Below are 6,422 nucleotides of genomic sequence, written 5' to 3'. Positions count from 1 at the left end.
CTCATCGACCATGTGAAGACTGATGATCAACTGGCTGATATCTTCACTAAGCCCTTGGATGAGAAAAGGTTTTGCAAGTTGCGGTGTGAGCTAAATATCTTAGAGTCTTCAAATGTTTTGTAAAAACATGCACACATCCTAACACTTATGTAAAGTTGATGACTTAGATGTGCAACACATGATGAAACGATTTTCTTCAACCAATGAAGAAAGTCACTCTGAATGTGAAGAAATTAACGAAGAAATTGATTCTCAGGGCCCTACGACAATTGTACGCGGCGTCTGTAATCAACATTCTTATATGGTGGGCAACGCCACCGCCCAATGTGAAATTCCTCAAGTTGATTTTCTTCAAATGATCAAATTCCTCACAATGCATTTTTCTTCAAAACAGCTGTTCTTCATTGTGATGATCTATTGCAAAATCTTCAAAAACACTTGATGACTTTCATTTGCCTAGGTAGACTGTGATTTCTAGTCCTCAACAACATTCACTTATTGCTATTTCTTCAAGTTGATGTTTCTGCTAAGTGAATGTGATCGGACCCTATTTTCCCTCTATGCTATACTTATCCAGTCTATTCAATTCATCATATGCGTTCTACTTGAAACTTTGTTCAAAATCCTCACTGCATCCTTGACAACTGATGATTTTGTAACGAAAATCCTCAAATCTTCAAAAATTGTTTTCTTCAAAGGAACAGTAACTGAACCCCCACTTCCCACGATTGGATAGCCACGATCTCCACTATCTCCACCGCATCGTACGGGAGCTACACGTCTCCTGCGGAGACGTAGAGGCAAGGGCTATTCGGTCCGAAACTTTCGCGCCAAACAGTAACTTTCGGGCTATAAATATGTCCTTAACCCCCTCGGTATCATCTTCTTCGCCTCATCGCTCTCCTGCCACAGCACAACGAACCCTAGCGCCACCGCTGGTAGTCTTGTCGCCGGCAAGGAAGAGCTTCACTGCCTCAACCTTCTCGCCACTAGGATCACGCCGGAGTCGGAACATCCACGTCCGCCGCCGCCGTAGATGTCCTCTGCTGCCAAGTTAGGGTGCATTGGACACTTGACCGAAGAGCCTCTCCAACACCACCTTTTTGTGTTCTTCGTTCGCACCTTTCAGGGTAATTATATCCCATTTTTACAACAGATTATATCTGAAATTTTACCTCTCCCATGTGAAATCTGTTTTTCCTCAAGATACGATGCGCACATGATTCCTCAAACACTATCCATCACCACAATCATTGATGAACTAGCTAAGCATCTAAGATTTTCACGAGATTCCTCAATTGTGCGAATTTTCGGATCTGTACAACTCTGGAACCCAAGAACAGAATGCATAAGCAAATTCCTCAACCACTGGTTATATTCCTGAAACTGTCAAACTTTTTCATTTTCTTCAAATCTGAGAACGCATATGACTTCTCCAAATTCCTCGCAACTATACTCTGTTCACGGGTACACACATGTCAGCTGATGAATCTCTCGGTTCTCATCACATTAACTCATTTGCAGCGTTTCTGGAAGAAACTCTTCAAGGCTCATCAGAATCCTCAAGAGTTCAAAATCCTCAAAAAGTTCCTCGTCTGAAGAAAATGGAGGAAGAAAGGAAACAGAAGGGAGGAAAGAAACTGGAGCAGAACACAGCTGTTGATATTCCTGATGACATATACCTGGACTATTGCACGCCTGATGATGAACCTGAGACTATGCCTAAAAGGAAGATTAGGCTGCAGAAAATTGAACGCAGATGGGCAAAGGAGTGGAAGGAGTACAGGTTTGTGACTCCAAAATATGCGAAGAAATTCGCTTTGAAGCCTCCTGGCAGAAGGGCCCCACTTGAGGATCATCAAGTAGCTCATCCCTCAAGTCTTATGACACTTGATGACTACCCAGATGAAAAAGAAAGGCATCTGGCCAAGCTCAAGAAGCAAGCAGAAACAACAGTGAAGAAATTTCATGAATCCTCAGCTGCTGCCTCCGGTGCTGCTCATTCCTCACCAGCAGAAACCTCAGGCTCCGAGATTCCTCAACCAAAGTCTGTGCCAACAAAGCCAAAAGCTTCAAAACCCCAAGAGAAGTTTGCACAGACTTTTGTCACCAAACCCTCAGCTCCAAAACCCTCGGTTCCAAAACCGTCCACACCAAAACCATCAGCACCAAAACCCTCAGCACCAATCGCATCTACACCAAAGTCCTCAGCTCCACCTCCAAAGCCAGTACAGAAGAAAGTCGTGAAGACTACGACTGCCAGCTCTAGCTCCTCACTCCCAGCTGCAACTAGCTCGGAGACAAAGTCTTCAACACCTCTTTTGAAGACTTTGACAACAACTGAACCTGCACCTCTGCCCAGCCCCAGCAAAATCATCACAGTCCCGTCTGCATCAGAGGGAAGTGAAGAATATGATGATGAAACTCTGGAAGCCATCATCAGGAACAAGCAAGAAAGGGTAGCACAAGCATCAGGCAGTGCTATTCCTCTGGCGATGGACCCCAAGGTCCTCCTCGACTTCATCAATGTGTGGTATGAAGACCCAAACACACCCATTGATGATTTGAAACTTCCTCCTGGTGTCAGCCACATGGTGGCTACCTTCATAAACGAAGCCAAGTGGAAGGAACAGAAGGCCAAGCAAGCAAAGATTGCAAAGGCCAGAAAGGAGAAATTCCTCACGCAAAATGTTCTCAAGCTGACGCCTGAAGCATTGGTGTCCACCCAGGCAGAGCTGCAAGTCTTGACTGACAAGTGTGAGAAACTGTCAGATCGCACAAGCATCAAACGCAATTTCATCAAGCTAGCCACTAGTGTTGTTGATGACTACAACAAATGTCACCCCCCACCAGCACCGACTCCTCAGCCCCTGGTTGAACAGCCAGAAGATGCATCTCCTGTTGAGGAGGAAATTCCTCAAGCTGAGGAACAACACCAAGAACGCCGTGCTGATGAGCCGGCCATTGAAGAAATCATCACTAAGACCGCTCCTGATGAAACTGCTACTGATCCAGCTGCTTCACCAAAGCAGGCTGATGACTCTGTTCCAGCTGGTTCCTCACTGCCAGCTGAAGAATTTGTTGAGAATTCACCTTCACCAAAAACTTCAAAGGTGAAGAAGTTAATCCCGTCGGCATCAGACGCGAAAAAGACAAGGGCTGCTGAGAAGGAAGCGAAGAAGAGAAAAGCTTCCTCAGCAGAAGAAAAGATTGAGGCAAAACGCCTCAAGGAAACTGAAGAATCTTCCCCACTGGACCCGGTGCCTCTTAATGTTGCACCTTCATATGAAATGGTCGTCATTGGTGACCACACTACAAGGGCAGATGAGGAAATGAAGGATGCTGCCTCTGAGGAGCATACTGATGAGGAAATACAAATTGATGACAGTCCTCAACCTCATATTCCTCAGAAAGAGACTACTCAAGCTTCAGCTGCGGCAGCTGATGAATCGGCTTCTGCCACAAAGTCAGCTGATGAAAATCAAGCTGAAGAAAATGTCCAGTCTGAGCAGGCTCCTCCCACTGAACAGGCTGACCAAACTCCTCAAGCTGAGAAGGATGAAGAAATTCCTCAGCCTGATGCTCAGCCAGAACAAGAAATTCCTCATCCTGAGGAAACTGCTGAAGAAAATGTTCCCGCCCCTGACAATGAATTCATTGTGCTCAACCCAGAGACTGCCATGGTTGTTTCCCCTCCCATTCCTCAGCACAATCTCAATCCAGTTCAGCGCCTGCCATTCTCGAAGCGGCCAAAGTTTCAGAAAGAGAATTTCTTTGAGGAACGCATGTATTTCATCGGAGAAAATCCTTATGACAAGCCTCAAATGAGGCATCTGAAGTTTTGGACAAGGACTCAGATGAACTACTATGCTTCTGTGCTCTGTGGCCGCAACAAGATATTCCAGCACACACACATTCCTCATGATGAACTTGAAGAGATTCCCTGCATGGAACCAGTCCTCAGTGTACTACATGATGCAGGTTTGCTCCCTATGTGCTCCGACATATCAGATTGGAATAGTGAGCTAATTCTTCAATTCTATTCAACTCTGCACATCTCGGGCAATGCTGATGACATCAACACTTGGGTGTTCGACTGGATGACCCAAAATACTCACTACAAGGCTCCAGCGTCTGAACTCCTCAGAGAACTGCCCGTACCAATTCCTTCAGAAGGGGCAGTGAAGCTTTATGGTGAGCGTGAGCTGCCAAATGGAATGATGGAAGTCCTCATGAAGCCTTTGGCTGCAGGAAAACCCTCAAGAACCACATTCCTCGTCCATGAGCTCAAGTACACACCCCGGTCTGTCTACCGCGTTCTCTGCAGTGTGCTAGCGCCAATCAAAGGCCATGATGATGACGAAGATGTCGTCGGCCTCATGAAGAATATCCTCTTCAACATCATTCACGGTATCCCCATGAATATCCATGATTTCTTCTTGAGGACTTTGGCTGACAATGCAATGTGCCCATATGATCACAAAATTTATGCACCATGGATCATGAGATTCCTCAGGACAAGGACAGGCATCAACTTTCACGCAGATTTCCAGAACCATGTTGGGTATATGCCTCCTATCCGGGTCAACAAGAAGACTTTCGAGCCCATTGAGGGAAAAGGCAAGTCTGTAATTGATGAAGGAAGCAGGCCTCTTGATGGTCAATTTAAAGAACCAGATGCCTATTCCTCATGGGACGACACTGAGACTCGTACGCCAAGCCCAGTTCCTCCTTGCGTGCTAAACACCAGAGAGCTTCTTCTCAGTCTTCATCAGAAGGTGGATCACAACCACAAATGGATCAAAGCCAGTTTGGTGCCATTTTGAAAAGCCTCACTGAGACACATAACAGTGTGAAGCTTAATCATCACTATCTGCATGACGTTTTTGATCGCACCTGGGCTACCCTTGCACATCTGAAGACCCAGACTGAGCTTGAAGAATTGAACTTTGAGCAGGACTTTGACTGGTCGTGGCCTCCCAAGAAGAAGTTCAGGCCCATTCCAGTGCCAGATCTTGAGGACAGCTCCTTCTCGTCCTTCCGCACCGCCGAATCTGATGAGGAACAACTTGACACCGCAACAGGCCCAAGGAAGAAGACTACACCCAAGAAGCGCCAAGGATCTTCATCAACCGCAAAGAAATGAAGTCTTCACGGGCGTTAGTCCTCAGTTTGTCCCTTTTTGTCACTTGATGACAAAGGGGGAGAAACTTGAGAGTTAGTCTTCAAACGGGAGTTATTTTTGGGGCTTATGAACTATATTTAAGTTACAAACTCTTGGCTATTCTGAAGTTTTTATGTAATGAGTTGTAACTTAAGCCCGATGGTACTCTGACGCTTTTTGAATGTTTTTCTTCGCATGCTTATTCCTCAAGTTTTAATGCACGCATGCTGGAATTCGTCAGATACCATTTGCCATCATGCATCCTCATTTTTTTTCATATGATATGTTATATGTATGCATGATTTACAAGATTCAGGGGGAGATCTCCATGATATAAATCATCAATGTGCATATGCTATAAAAGCAAAATCCTCAAGGTATGCACATCTTCAGGGGGAGTCTCTGTGAATCTTGTCTTCAAATTCCTCAATTAAGTATTTACACTTCACATTTTTTATTCCCTGTTGAAGACTTAACCTAATTGTCATCAACCACCAAAAAGGGGGAGATTGTAAGTGCATCTAGTGCCCCTTAGTGATTTTGGTGGTTTGAAGACTTATAGGTTAACTATCTAATGTGTTTGTAAGTGTACACAGGATCTATAAGTCATTGAGGAGTTTGAGATATTTGAAGAATATCGACCCCTAAAATATATGTCTTCAGTTGAAGAAATTGGTCTGAAGCTGAAGAAATGAATCGCGAAGAATTCGCGATGAAATTCATATTCCTCAAGAAGATATTGATATTGAGAAGATCGGTGGTTCCTGAAGAAAATCGTTCTGAAGAAATTGAAGCATGAAGATTTACGTTTTCTGTTTTACTTTCTTCGCATTTGATGAATAGGAACACCGTACTGTTAAAGGGGGTCAAAGTAACGCTATGGAATGAATTTCCTCATGATGCTCAACCCAAGCCAAATCCTACCAAAAGCCTCAAGTGAGGAATACGAGTGACATGAGGACTCTCACAGTTGAGGGTCCCGACCGTTTCGATAGCCACGCCAAGTCACTGGTCTTATCCACTCCAACGGTCATATTATTTAAGGGCATTAATGTCAAATCATGTCGGGATGCTCCCAGGCTATAAATAGCCGCCCCCACAACCACTAGCTGGTTGGCTGCTCCGTTAGAAACTGACACTTGTCATAAGAGCAACCCAAATTCCTCAGAGCCTTCGAGAGTAAATCATGAGTGAGGAAATACACCACCCACCTAAACCACAAACCAAACCTAGTGATTGAGCATCACTGAAGAAGTTG

Source organism: Hordeum vulgare, chromosome 6H (assembly GCF_904849725.1).
Source record: "Hordeum vulgare subsp. vulgare chromosome 6H, MorexV3_pseudomolecules_assembly, whole genome shotgun sequence".
NCBI classification, from domain to species: domain Eukaryota; kingdom Viridiplantae; phylum Streptophyta; class Magnoliopsida; order Poales; family Poaceae; genus Hordeum; species Hordeum vulgare.
This window is presented reverse-complemented; position numbering follows the sequence as displayed.